Here is a 16128-nt window from a genome sequence, read left to right on the forward strand (position 1 = left end):
AAAGTTGGTTATAGGAACCAAACTTTTTAGGAGATTTCTTTGGAATTAATAACAACTGCAACCACTGATTTTTACAAGCACACCATAAATGAAACACATCCTTAAATTAAACTTGCCTTTTTGGGAAATCTTTTTGAATTTTTAAATTGTGGTAAAATACATATAACATAAAATTAGGCATTTTAACCATTTTTAAGTGTACAATTCAGTGGCATTAATTACACTCACAATGTTGGAAAACCATCACCACTATTTCCAAAACTTTCTCATGGCCCAAAATAGAAACTCTGTAGCCATTAAGTAATAATTCTCCATTCTTCCTCTCTTCCCCAAACCCTGTTAACTTCTCGTCTACTTTCTGTCTCTATGAATTTGCCTATTCTAGAAAATTTCATATAAGTGCAATCATACTATATATATATATATATATATATATATATATCTCACATTTTGGTTATCCATTCATCTGATGGACATCTGGGGCGTTTTTACCCTTTGGTTTTTGTTAATGTCTGCAATGAACACTGGCATACAAGTATCTGTTTTAGTCCCTTCTGTCAATTTTTTGGAGTATATACCTCAAGGTAGAATTGCTGGATCATATGGTAATTCTATGTTCAACTTTTTGAAAAACACCAAACCATTTTCCTCAGTAGTTGTAATATTTTATATTTCCATCAGCATTGTACAAGGTTTTTACATTTCTCTACATCCTTGCCAATACTTGTTATTTTCTGTATTTTCAAAATTATTATAATAGCCATTCTAGTGAGTATGAAGTGGTATCTCAGTGTGGCTTTGATTTGCATTTCCCTAATGACTAAGATGATGTTGAGCATCTTTTCCTATGTTTATTGGCCATCTATATGTCTTCTTTGGAGAAATGTCTATTCAAGTCTTTTGTCAATTTTTTAAATTGAGTTCTCTTTTTGTTGCTTAGTTTTAGGAGATCTTTATATATTTGGGGATCTATAACTCTTATCATACATGTGATTTGTATATATTTTCTCCCATCCTGCAGGTTGTCTTTTAACTTTCTTGATAATGTAACCCTTGCTTTTTAAAAAATGTTATTTACATTTTTCTCTTTGATATAAAAGAGGATATGAAAGTATTTAAAATACTAATCATAGCAGTTACTGAGAGTGCTATAAAGAAAATGGATTTTGCTCTCAACTGATTCATTATTCTTAATGTGGAACACATTTAATTAACCTTGTTTCTTATATGTATAAATGAAAGCTGATTTTAATTACAGCTATTTTTACAATAAAGAGGTTTTCAGAGTAAAAATGACATCAGAGGAAAAACTGAACCTTTGTTTCATTTATAGAACACTGTTCTCACCTATGCCTGAGGAATCATTTACTTTACTGGAGTTAGTATTGATTACAAGAGGATCTATTATATCAGAGGAGGAAATTGTATAAGGTTAGAGGAAAGAGAATATGTTAAATCAGGGAATTCCAGGGAATATGCATAGGCACATAATATATTGTGGAAAAAGAGAAAAGATAAAGAAATTGAGGATTATTCTCCTTCTTGTAACCATAAAAGTTAGATAAGCCAAGAACACAGTAGGGATTTACCCAAATGCACAGAACATATAACTAACACCAAAATGTGCAAGCTCTACTCCTGGATTTTTGCCATGACAATTCCTTCTCATATTATAGATATTATAAGTGAGAAAAGCCACAAGCACTTGCCTTTTATAGTAATCAGGGGTGGCGCTAGCTCCATTCAGGAGAAGGAATGGGGAAAAGTTTAAAGAGAGACAAAGGATAAGACCAAAGAAGAGGCTCTTGATTATAGATAAAAGGGATTATAATGAGCCTGTGTGCTGAAGATCTTCATCTTTATTAGAAAACCTTTAATAAAATCTTTTTGTAAGCATGGAGAAAAGAATTAACCATGAAGTACTGTAAATTACACTAAGAAGACAAGTCCATTAAACAGAGAGCTGATGAAGAGTTATGAAAGTCTTCATAATATTATTCCAGAATCAAAGTCTCTTCTCAGTGAATTTTGAAAAGGTAGAAAGGCAACCAGACTTGATAGAATCACTGATACCCAGAGCTTTCAATCATCCCCCAATGCAATATACCCCCCAAAAGGGCACAGAGTGATAGTATCCTAATAGCATTGTCACTTGAAAAATAAATATAGCAGAACGTGACAATTTGCCATGGCACTTAAAATTGGAGAAGTGTTTTCTAGGGAATGAACCTTTAAAATATTCTTTTCTATATCAAATAAAGGAACAATCCCCTTAAAAAACTAAAAATAGAATTACCATATGACCCAGCAATCCCACTACTGGGCATATACCCAGAGAAAACCATAATTCAAAAAGACACATGCACCCCAATGTTCATTGCAGCACTATTTACAATAGCCAGGTCATGGAAGCAACTTAAATGCCCATCGACAGATGAATGGATAAAGAAGATGTGGTACATATATACAATGGAATATTACTCAGCCATAAAAAGGAATATGTGTATAAAATGGATGACTAATAAGAACCTGCTGTATAAAAAGATAAATAAAATTAAATTAAAAAGAAAACAATATTCAATGGGGAATTCCCTGGCAGTCCAGTGGTTGGGACTCCATGCTTTTGCTGCTGAGGGCCCGGGACTCAATCCCTGGTCGGGGAACTAATATCCCGCAAACCTCGTGGCTTGGCAAAAAAAAAAAAAAATTTTTAATTTAAAAAAATTTTAAAAATAAAGGAATAATCCCTCTTAAATAATTATCTAAAACAGATATAAGGCATCTGTCAAATTATGTTCCAGCTAAAGGTAGGATAAGAAATCATAAATATCTAACATTTTATTTTTCAGGGGTCCTGAGGTAAAAGAGCATGCACATAAATGGCAAATATACTCATGATAAAAACTTTGCATGGTGAAAAAAATATAGCTAACTCAAAGAAAGTGGAAGGAGATGTTATGGATACTAGCAGGGTCTAAACCCAGCTAATCCAGTCAAAATGTCTTGTTACAAGTTTATGTGGCAAGTATGCATGTCATCTTAAATAACATATATCCTAATATCTCTCAGAATACATGAATTTTCTTTTTTTTAATTGAAGTATAGCTGATTTACAATGTTGTGTTAGTTTCAGGTATACAGCAAAGTGATTCCGTTTTATATATATATATATATATATATATATATATACACACATATAGGTATATATATATTTATAATATATATACACATATAGGTATATATAGGTATATATACCTATACACATATAGGTATATATATTTATATATATACACTTATATATAAGTGTATATATATATATGATAGGTATATATATATATATATATATATACCTATTTTTTCAGATTCTTTTCCCTTATAGGTTATTACAAAATATTGAGTATTGTTCCCTGTGCTACAGAGTAGGTCCTTGTTGGTTATCGATTTCATATATAGCAGTGTGTATATGTTAATCCCAAACTCCTAATTTTTCCCTCCCCTCTCTTTCCCCTTTGGTAACTATAAGTTTGTTTTCTTTGTCTGTGGGTCTATTTTTGTTTTGTATATAGGTTCATTTGTATCATTTTTTTAAGATTCCACATATAAGTGATATCATATGACATTTGTCTTTTTCTGTCTGGCTTACTTCACTTAGTATGATAATCTCTAGGTCCATCCATGTCGCTGTTCAAGTATGAGTGTATGTGGCAAGTATGCATGTCATCTTAAATAACAAATCCCCCAATATATCCCAGAATACATGAATTTTCAAGTCTTGATCTATGAGAAGAATCGTGTGCCTTTTCACACAATTGTGTAGTCACCAATAAAATATAGGATAAACACAGCAACTCAATTAAAATGTCATGCTTGAGTGTGTATGTATGAGCACGTGTGTATGTGATTAAATACAGCCATTCTCTCCAGCACCCCAACACTGCAGTATGTATACAGCCCCAGGGCTCATTTTGTGTTTACTGGATATTGTTGCTTACTTAATGTTGTTGCTCTGAGATGATGGGGAAAGACTACATCCTTGTGAGCAACTGGTGAGTCTCTCTCCCCGCTGAAAAGCAGTGAAACTAGTTCTGAGACAAGCTGATTTTTGGAAGACATTATCTCTAGGTCCCACATTTCTCATTTCAACTTGAAGGAGTTAACTCAAGATTAAGGACAGTACTAGATATTGGAGAAGAAATTTCTAATGACACTATGAGACAAAGACTAGTCAAAAACACTATGGAGAAGGTCACAGGCTGAAGGGAGATAAGACGCCAGATTTATGAGCCAGGTTATCGAATCACACATTACCAGTTCTATCTCTTTCCCTTGTGTTTTCCCATGTGTTTGGTAAACCTATTTTCAAATGTTACTTTCTGGTCTACACAAAAATTCAAGCTCCATGCAGGTAGGGGTGTTTGTCTCCCTTACTGATTGCCTCATTTCCCTATGCTTAGAACAGTGCCAGGAGTACACTGGGCAATTGACAAATATTTAATGAAGAATGACTGTGTTCATCATGTTACTAGGAAATTAGGGACTGTTTCTATAGTCATACTTTGATCCATATTTTAGGGAAATAACATTCCTGAAACCAGAGAGTGGGGGCAGCACTACTGGTGAGAAAACTTTAAGGGGAAACGCAATCTGGGGGGTAGGAATGGCTGTAAAATAATGCCATTCCTCCTTCTGTGGGGGTTGTTCTTTAATTGCCAGCCTAGAAGTAGGTGGTTTTGATTTAAGGCAGCTTTGTGTTTGGAGGCAAGGTGAGAGAAGCAAGTGAGTGAGCCCTTAGAGCTGCATTATATAGTGTAATCAGTAATACAGGTCAGAAAAAAACTGGGGAGGAGAGCAGGGAAGTAGTTTAACTACAGTCTGTGTGGGACTCAGGAGGCCTTAGATCTGTTTCCAGTCCTAATCTAGCTTCTAGTGGGAAGTAAAGAGGCACGATGTTAGGCCCTTCACATATGCCTTCTCATTTAATCCCACAGTAACTCTTTAAAGATAAATGACATAGCACTTCACTAAAAGGAACACTGATGCTGAGAGAGATTAAATAGCTTCTTTAGGTGGGAGAGCGAGAGAATGATTGAGCCTGGATTCAAACTTGGATCTGTTCAATTTCAGGGCCTACTTTTGTTACTCCAGGACTCAATATCTTCAGTCTGCCTAACTCCCAAATCTTACACTCTGAACATTTTTGCCCTTTATTGCACTGATATAATAGCAAAATAATTGCTTCAACATAGGAATGCGCTGTCTCTAAATTATTATTTTGTGTTTGTGTAAGGGATATGAGTATGAACCTCTGCACCAAGGAAAAGTACTGCTTGTGATAAAAGGTTAGAAAACAAAACCAAAAATAGACTGTCCAGAGAAGTAAAGAGGTTGCTTTCAATGTCAAGTTTAATTCGGAGTGATAACTTCATTAACAAACTGTTTCTTTGTTATGTGGTTTCTAAAATGTTTTCGCATAAATTTGGCCTTAGGGAAAAAAAAAAAACAGAGATTCTCCATGTATCTTTAAATGCCTTTGCTAGCCTGTGGAAGATATTTTCCTGTGTTGATCAAAGATTCATTCTAGGTAGAGCAGTATGTCTTGGGGCTAAGTGCTTCTTCCTATGACTATATTCTTGGGATGCTGTTGATTAATACAAGAAAATTCTACCATGTGAATCATTAAAACAGGGAGGACTTTGTATAATCTTCCCGTGGGTCCTCTTTTCATAGTTCATTTGTTTTCACCCAATCTGTTTCTTCTCTATGCATGGCTCCTATTCCTTATTTTCCTTCTTTTTCTTTTTCCCCTATCCTCTATTTTCATGTACTTTAATAACAGAGGAAATATCCAGGGCACTGAATTTTAAGGATTTTGAAAAATAAAGCAATTGGGTATGTAATAACAGTGGACTATCATGAGTAATTGTTGGCTCTAGAATAAAAATGAAGTTCTAAGAAAGCTGAGCTGAAAAAGCCTCTCATAATTAATATGAAGAATTTAATTTGGCTCTGGATTTGACTCTGTCTCTAGTTGTCCAGTACTCATGAAAATAAATTTGAGGGTGGGTGGTTGGTTGACATATTTATTGAGGACCTACTATGTAAGAGATGCTGTGCTAGGAAGTACTTTACACATGCTAACTCATCATTTCTTACAACAGCTCTGTGAAGTAGTTACTTTTACCCTCATTTTATTCCTGAGGAAACTGAGCCTTGGAGAGATTAAATAATCTGCCTCAAATTACACTACTAGAATTTGTTGGAGGTAAGATATGAACCTCGGTGAATCAGGCTCTAAACTTTTGCTTTTTATTTCCATAGGGAAAGACATTATTTTAATTAAATGCATCTTTGAATGTCATCATCAATAATTATATGTTGAGCAAGGTGTCTTCTGAAAATAGCATATTAGTCTTCCTATGCACAACAGAAAAATATAACTAGAAGTCATTTTCTAGTAGCTCATTCTCTCTTCTTTTGTTCTTTTTTTCAACTGTACTAAGTTGTATTTCCTTTTAAAAATGTGAAATGTATACAGAAGTGTGTATAAAATGAATATGTATAGTTTAAAGGATCATAACACAATGTATAATCATATATCCAGATTACGAAAAAGAACTTTACCAGCACATCAGGAGTCCTTTGTGAGCCCCTCCTTAATCATAATCTTCTCTTTCCCCTATTAATGTTACCATTCTCTTCTATGTTATCATTCCTTTGTATTTATCATTTTGGCACCTAGGTATATATCCTTGAACATATTTTATTGTACTTTGAACATTAATCACAAGAATAAATCCAGTTCATAGGAAAAGTCAGTATTGCCACAATTAGAACAAGGTTCCCAGGAGAAGATAAACCAAACAGTTTCTGGGGCATTATCTGACTTAAGCTTCCCCAAAAGTTTACAGGGACCTCTAGGGAAATCAGTAGATAAGGTGATAGATGAATGTGGAAAATATAGAGTTCATCACAGTTGGTTATCTGGCAGACTTGAAGTATATCCAGGGACAAATGGGAAAAGTTAGCTCTGTATTTTCTACTTCAAGATCACCACTGTCTACCTTCAGTTCTCAGGAGCATATCTAAGAAAAACATTTCTGTGGAGCAACTCAGGTGATCATACCTGACCCAGGTAGCAGTTTGGAAGGGAAAGTAGAAATTTCCCCAGCACATGGTCTGGAAAAGATAAGCACAGAATGCTCACTTGGACATTCTGTCCTAGGTTTAAAAGAAGGTATAGTGGTATTAGAGCAGACATTTCAGTTTCTCCCCACCACAGGGGAGACAGAGTTTGGAATTTGAGTCCTGCCAAGTTACAAAGGCTTGGAAGCTCCTTGGGTTTTCCACTAACACCTCAGAATGGCCATCTCTTAGGAATACAAATTAAGCTCCAAAACTAAAATATTTTCCCTAAAATTAAGGGCAAAATATATATAGATCTTTATGAAGAAAGCATAAAGCCAAATCTCTATTAATTCAAGTTAGCTGTTCCTGGAACAACAATCTTGGAAGATATCAAAATTCATTGTCTTTCATAACTTATCATCTATAAAATACAGTATACAATCAAAAATATCTAGACATGTGAATAAATAGAAAAATGTGACACATAGACCAAAGAAAAATCAGTCAATAAAAAGAGACCCACAGAAAACCCAGAAGTTGTAATTAGCAGATAAGGGCTTTAAAATAACTATGATTATTATGTTAACACATATAAATGAAAAAATTACTACAGTGGGAAAAGAACTGGGGAATTTCAGGACAGATTGGGGAAAATTCTAGAACTGAAAAATAGAATATATAAAATAAAAAATGAAAGTTTAATGGTAAATTGCACACAACAGAAGAAAAGATCAGTGAACTTGAGCATGGACCAGTAGAAGTCATCCAAAGAGAAGCATAAAGAGCAGGAGAAACAACAACAAGCCTAGTGATATGTGAGGCATATCAAGACATCTAAAATATATGAAACTAGACTCTCAGAAAGTAAGGAGAGTGAAAAGAGGGCAGAAAAATGTTTGAAGAAATATTGACTAAAAATAATCAAATATTTGATCAAAAACAGCAAACCACCAACCTAACAAGTTTGGCAAATCTCAAGCAAAATACCGCATCCATTTGCAGTAGATGTCTGTCTTTTGCAAAAGTTTTTATAAAAGATGTGAACCATTGTCTTATTCAATATCTTTATCATACAGATGTATAAGAAAAATAGTTCTAAAAATTTACCGTCAAGAAAAAAATGAATATATATTTCGATTGTCAGATTGATTACTTCCAACCCAAACACTTTCATGTTTTTTGTTTTGTCAGGAAACTCAGAGGCGGATATAACGGATACTTGTAGCAACTAAGTTATTGTTATCCATATCCTCCTTCTAAAAGCTCTTCTTCTGTTTTTAGTTCCCCCCCTCCCATATTTCATGTGTGTTTTATGTCAGAAAGACTTCATAGCAGGTGGATTTTGGAGTTGACTAGACTTGGATAGGAATGAAATCCTTAGCCTTCTTCACTCTGACTTGATTCCACTGTGCCTAAATTTCTTAATCTGTAACATGAAGGTAATAAGAATACTCCTATTACCTACCTTACCACATTGTTGGAGCATTAAATTATAAAATGGATGTAGAGCCCACACATCCTGGTACAGAGTGGGATCTCAGTTAATGCTGGCTATGGTTATTTAGTCAGTTCAAATAATGTTTGGGAGTAGCTGTCACATAAAATAAAAATTAACAACAGTAATGTTCATTCTAGTACAAAGCAAACATTTATCTAAAGACACAGTAATATGGGGAATTATGAAATTAATGAGAGATTCTCGATCCTTGTCTCTGGAATAAATACTGGACCAACATACGTGATGGCCTGAAATGATCTACTAAATTTCTGGGCGATGGGAACCACGCATACAGTGAACACAGCATTTGTTCATGGAACAAGGGATAGACATTAACATAAACAGACTTCAGAGATCTTTGGTTAAACCTCTTCATTTTACCTCTAAAGAAATACATAATTTTGTGTATTTTTGAGGCACTGAATCTTTAAACTTCATAATTTTTGTTATTTCCTAGAGTTTCACAGTACTTCTTGTGGACGCTTAGTTCCCAGTGTCCAACTCACTGGTTTTGAAAAATCACTAAATCTGAAGGAAGTATCTGTAAAATAGGAATAATAGCATCTTCCCTGCCTACCTCACAAGTTATGAGAATTAAATTGTGAAATATTTTAGGAAAAATATATATGCAAATGGGAAACTGTTACTTTCATTATTTTTCTCTGTAGCATTTCTTTTTATCAAACAAAATCTTGGTATTGATCTTCTTAGACAATAAGAGAATTCCCATTTTACAAAATATTAACTATTTACTTGGCTTCATTTTTAAAGGAAGAAAAATAATAAGAACCTGCTGTATAAAAAAATAAATTAAATAAATTCAAAAATTCAAAAAAAAAGAGTATATACCAAAATTTTAAAAATAAATTAATTAATTAATTAAAGGAAGAAAAAGCAGGAAAAAAAAGACTATCATAGAATATATTTTACCTATTTTTTTAATATAGTAATATAATATGAATTTGAAACAACTACTATTTAAAGTCTGGGTGTGAGGAAAAGTGCATATAATAGATACAACATTTGACCTTTTACTAGAATAGAGATATGTTTTCTGGTGCCCAGAAAAACTAGTAAATGATAATAGCTCTGTTATGATCAAAAGAAACCAAGCAGATAACAATGATTCCATTGTGATGAGAGCTTTTAGTTATCTTTCCACATATAAATGGATTGATTCTTGGTCCATATTCTTTATTTCTACCATTTCAATAGCCTCTTATACCCACAATGAACAACACTGTCTGATAGTAGAAGAGAAGAGACGGATTAGCTTAGTTTCACACATAAGCATTTTCTGGGCAAGTGTTTGCCCAAACAAATATAAACCATCTTTTTTTAAGTATCAATTTCTGTAAGTTATTTGTTATATTTTAGAGATGCCCTTTATAATTCACATCACTGTTTTGAAGCCCCCAGTGATTCCACAATGCCTATAAAAAGAAATCTATTCTCCTTAGTATGATATGTGAAACCCAATGTCTGGCCTTCTTCTTCTCAACTTTCCCAGCTTCAACAACCTGCATGTATTTTGTGTTTCAGCCAGAGTTAACTGTTAAAGTTCCTCAAACAGCATATACTGTTCCATGCTTTCCTGTCTTTGAACATAGTTTTCCCATTGCCCAGAATGCCTTTCCCATCTCCCAAACCCACCCACGCTAACATCAACTTACCAAACTTTTACTCATTCTTCCAGACCCAACCCAAACTTTTATCTATTGTGAAGCCTTCCCTGATGTGTCAGAAAAGAAAACTTCCTCCTCTGAGCCACCTTGATACCTTGGACAGAACATGCTTGTATTATTGCTCTCAACACATTGTATTGTAATAACTTTTCACATGACTGTTTCCTTTTTCTAGACCTGAAACTCCTTAGGACAAGAAAAATGTATTATTTGCATTGGTTTCTCAGTGCTTAGCCAGTGCATTTCATAGAGTAAGTCCACAGTAAGTATTTGTTGAATACATAGTAAATGAAATTTTTAAAATATCACTTATCCTCACCAGAGCCCTGGGATGTCAGTAACTCATGGTCACTGCTGTGGAACAGGTAGAGAGAGCATTGGCCCTACTAACACACCAACATAAAAAAAGTCCTCTTATACAAGGTCTAAAGGTCCAGTGGATGGGTACTATGATCATGGCTGGCATGACTCATTGAGTAATTTAATATGTTAAAGTAACTGCTGTTTACTCCCCTTCAAGTTTGATTACTTGTTAAGAAGTCTGTGCATATGCTGCAGACATATTTTTCTTTTCTCCACTATTAAGAGACTACCAGCAGCCTGAGGTAAAGTTCCCTCTTCCTCCCAGAACATAGATCACACTATACCAGCATTGTTTCTTCACTATTCCATTTCCCTCCTGCCTGTGATCTCTTGAGGTAAAGAACTATGCCATTTTCATCTTTGTATCCCCAGCGCTAACCACAGTGCCGTATTCAGTGGACTCTATTGAAAAGAAAAAAGAAAAAAAAAGGTAGTAGAAGGAAGAAGTAGCAGGAAGGAGGAAGAGGGAAAGGGAAGAGAAAGTAGTCATTCTTACTTGCTAAAGTAAGAAATATAAACATTATTCCAATTTTTCAGATAAGGAAGCAAAAGAAAAAAGAAGTGTCCAAGACTACCCATGGACTGATTCACTGGTCAGGGTGAGACAAGAACTCTATTATCCTGTCTTAGAGTCCAGGGGTCATATAATCTGGCATCTGGAAAGGAGCAGGCAGCCACAAGTTGATATTTCCCTCCCCCTTTCCATTGAGACTCTCTGCCCTTTGATAAAAACAGCTGTGTGCAGCAATTTTTTCTAATTACTCATGAATAAAACCAGCGTTCTGCTGAGTATACTCAGATGACTTCAAAAGAAATACCTTATTCACAGTATCCTTTTAAATTATTTACCAGTTTTCTTGTTCTTCCTCCATTTCAAAATTCTATCCTTGACTGCTCATGTAGAGGACAGGAGTGTTATAAAATTAATAAGCTAAAAATCATGAGAGGTCAGTGGAATATATTTCCACTAAAGCAATTTATAGGAAATGAAACATAGGTTACCTTCTTTCTTTGCCTATTACTCTCTTTAAGAGTTATGAAATTTCATTTTTAAGTTATTGAAGAACATTGAAATTATGTTTCAACAATACCCAGAGACCACATTTTCTTCCCAGAACATTTGCCCACAACGTCCACATCCCATTTTACACCCTAGAAAAATATCCCTTCTCTGGGTTCCCATAGCCTCCTCCAACAAACACATTTACTACATCGTAAATCATCTTTTAACTCATTGATTTTTTTTCCACTGGTTTTTGAGCCCCTTGAGAACAGGGAAATATAGGCACTATAAAATATTTGTTTGAATCAATGTGGGTTGTATGTAAATATTTAATTTTTTGAATTTTTTGATAAAAGTACATTCTCACTGTACCATGTCTTCTCTCTGACCCTAATTTCCTCCTGAACTGTAGCTCTCTTACATTACAGGCTATGAATGCATTAGGAACATGAGTTCAAGAGTGAGTTGGCAGTAACTTGTATTAGAGTTGGATGATTCCAATCATTTAAGTCTACTTTGAAACATACAACACCTAGTATGTAAGGTTTCGTCAAGTAAGAACATATCTTAGTGCTCCCTGTTCTAGTGAATTTTGATAAAATAAAAAATTGGCAGTAGCCCAGTTTATACCAAGTTCAAAATTAAGAAAGTAAAATGTAAGATGATGACAATAGATAATTATTATATTTGCCAGCCCAGGACCTACTTGATTTCCATTTGGAGAACTGCTTCCCAACTCTGAGATCATATGATTTTCTCAGGTTGGCCCTACCTCTGTGCTTCAAGGGGTTTTATGGGACTGTATGAACCAGGCCCAGGAATCAACAAATAGCCAGGGTGATTAGTTCAGTGAGGAGCTTGGAACCTTAGTTAATGCAAAGACAGCCAATCGTGGGAATTGTGAAAGAAAAGCTCTCTTCTTGCAGAGGTTGCTAAGAGGATGGCATATGCATCTGAAAATGCTGGCCATTACTGAAAGAAGGAAGGGCTTGACTAAAATGGAGCCAACAGTGAGTAAGACTGAGAATAGTAATGACATTGCTTAAACCCTTGGATATAGATTTACATGACTTTTCAGTAATGGAAGCCAACAAACTTTCCTTTTTGCTTGAGCTATTTATGATTCTACAACGGCAATCTGAAGAGTAATAGCTAACAAAGCTATAGCTTTGTCATAATTTATGAAATAACTTGAATAGTATTAAATCCCATCAGCCCAAATTTCTGGTCAGCTGCTAAATATTACTTCACTCTATTTTTCCTGAATATATTTCATTTATTGTAAGTCTGAAAACTCACTAATACATGGCCACCATTCATAACCCCAACTCTAAAATACTGCCCTGCCCAACTAGAAATAATCCTTCATTTCCCTTAACCCTTAAAGAACCTTACCTCTAGGAAAAGAAAAAATACTTTCAATTTTCCAAGTATTTATATCGTTGTCTTATTTGGATGAAATCAGTGTGACTCAGCCAAGTTTTAATTATTCACTTGAAGCATTTCTTGAATGATAAATAGATGGAACAGTAGACTGCTTATTTCAATTAGCTTGTACTGGAATTACCAAATCAAAACTTTTAAATCAAAATTTATTTCAATCTCATCATTGTATTAGTGTTGTAATTACTCATTCTCATACTTGATAATTTTAGTTTTACTTGTAACTCAAATGTACTTTCATTGTCTGTATATGAGTTGCTTTGAACTTATTTATGTGTCCATGAATAGTTTGTGATTTCCCAAAATACCCATGGGAAACAACTAACAAACAATTGCATCTGCATTGTTTTATCTAGCTTTTATACATTTCCTATCTTGGTGAAGATAGGTGGATTATTTTAGTGTTTGGGTTTATGTATACTACAGCTAGATTACATGAAAGGTAAATCTTAGAATGAAAATCTCTTAAAATGTGTTTCATCTACATACATAATTAGCTTCACTATATCAATCCAGGGTCATTTCCAGCAACTCCCTTCCTCAAATCTTATACTCTAAAAACACTAAAACACTTGCATTCCCTAAAACATACCATGAATTTTTATGTCTTCTTGGCTTTGGACATATTCTTCCTTCTATTTGTAATGACTTTCTATCTTTTGCTGATCTATCTTTCAAGCCTTAACTATTATCTTCTCAATGAAACCTCCCAGACACACCTGTACTGTCCAAGGCAAAACTGATCATTCCTTCCTCTCTGCTAGCACTGCACCTATCCATGGCTCTATTATTATACTCATCGCTATTGAATTACCTGTTTGACTGTCTCCTCAAACAAAATATGAACTCTCTGAAGGAAGTGGACCAGATCCAATAGATCACTGTATACCCAGAGGCTAGAATGTACCTGGTAATATAGTAAATACTTTATGTTTGACAAATGAAAAAAATACATTAATTCATGTAGATAGCAAAACTGATTTATGTTTGATTCATTCAACAATCATCTAATTTTAGTAAAATGTCTTTTATATTAATCAATGTCCTAATTTTATCAATATTTTATAGAAAATTTTAAATACAAAAATGAGATCCCTGAGCAACTTTTTAAAGTAAAGTTTTGGATTTCAATGGCAGAGTTTTAACTAAAATCCATTAGTTAAGGTTCTAATTGAGAATGGTTTGTTTTTTTTTTTTTTTTTTTTTTGCTGTAAAATTTAAATGGTATTAAGAAGTAGTATGCAGGGCTTCCCTGGTGACGCAGTGGTTGAGAGTCCTCCTGCCGATGCAGGGGACAGGGGTTCGTGCCCCGCTCCGGGAGGACCCCACAAGCTGCGGAGCAGCTGGGCCCGTGAGCCATGGCCACTGAGCATGCGCGTCCGGAGAGTAGTACGGGTGGTATGCAGATAATATAAAAAGATCAAGCATAGTTTCCAAAAACAATGAACATATAAGACATACTAATGGCATAAGAAATTCTTTCAGCTTGTAGAAAGATACAAATAACATCTCACACTGAAAAGATAAAATAATAAAGAATACATATGTTGAGACACTGCTAGAAAATTCTTTCCATGGAAAGAATTGAAGTGTTAGATTTACTACGTTTTCTTTCTGATTCTATATGATTCAGAAACATTTATGATGCTCTTGTCATTGAGTAAATGCTTACAACTAGGAAGAATGGACCATTCTGTTATTTTAAAAGTTTTTTCCATATATATATATATATATTTTTTTTTTTTTTTTTTTTTTTTTGGGGGGGTATGCGGGCCTCTCACTGTTTTGGCCTCTCCCGTTGCAGAGCACAGGCTCCCGACGCGCAGGCTCAGAGGCCATGGCTCACAGGCCCAGCCGCTCCGCGGCATGTGGGATCTTCCCGGACCGGGGCACAAACCCGTGTCCCCTGCATCGGCAGGCGGACTCTCAATCACTGCGCCACCAGGGAAGCCCCATATATTTTGTAAAGAAACAAATTTCCTGGAGTTAGGGAAATGTTTACACTTGACAACAATAGTAAACTATGCCAATAACATGTGGCTGACTTAGTGTAGGACGAAATAAAGGAGCAGGGTACCATTGTCCAATGCCGTAGTTTTCTGATTATTAGGATCATCTATGGCACATTTTTCTGTCTTGTATCTAGTTGGCCATGGCATGTCTCTAGAATTCAACCTTTTTCTAATTAGTCATTCATGTTGTTGAGCTAACTGTGTTTAAAATAGAAACAATTACAGATTCGAGGGAAAGAGAAAATAGGAAGAAAGTTTATTTCAGTTTAAAACTTTTCCAAGTGTGCATATAGCTTTGTCTAATGGCAGAAGCAATCTCAATCAGAAACATTATTTCTTTCTTTGTTCATTAATTTAGGTGATATTCATTTAGCATAGCCATGAGGTGGACATTGTCCTGTGTTTGTAAGGGAAAAGGAAATGATAAAGAACATGGCTTCACAACACAAAGAGGAGTTGCTCTATGCAAACGTTAATACTAAAAGCTACCACATATCACCAATAAATACTATAAGCCAAATTTTTATACATTATATTTAATTTTAATTACAATCCTATAATTTATTAATTGTTGTACCCTCATCAACTTGATTTTTTAATTTAAAATGTCATAGAAAGTTGTTTTGTTTTTTTAACATCTTTATTGGAGTATAATTGCTTTACGATGGTGTGCTAGTTTCTGCTTTATAACAAAGTGAATCAGCTATATATATACATATATCCCCATATCTCCTCCCTCTTGCATCTCCCTCCCACCTCCTTATTCCACCCTTCTAGGTGGTCACAAAGCACCGAGTTGATCTCCCTGTGCTATGTGGCTGCTTCCCACTAGCTATCTATTTTACATTTGGTAGTATATATATGTCCATGCCACTCTCTCACTTCGTCCAGGCTTACCCCCCACCCCGTCCTCAAGTCCATTCTCTATGTCTGCATCTTTATTCCTGTCCTGCCCCTAGGCTCTTCAGAACCACTTTTTTTTTTTTTAGATTCCATATA

This window comes from Physeter macrocephalus, chromosome 1 (genome assembly GCF_002837175.3).
Source record: "Physeter macrocephalus isolate SW-GA chromosome 1, ASM283717v5, whole genome shotgun sequence".
NCBI lineage: Eukaryota > Metazoa > Chordata > Mammalia > Artiodactyla > Physeteridae > Physeter > Physeter macrocephalus.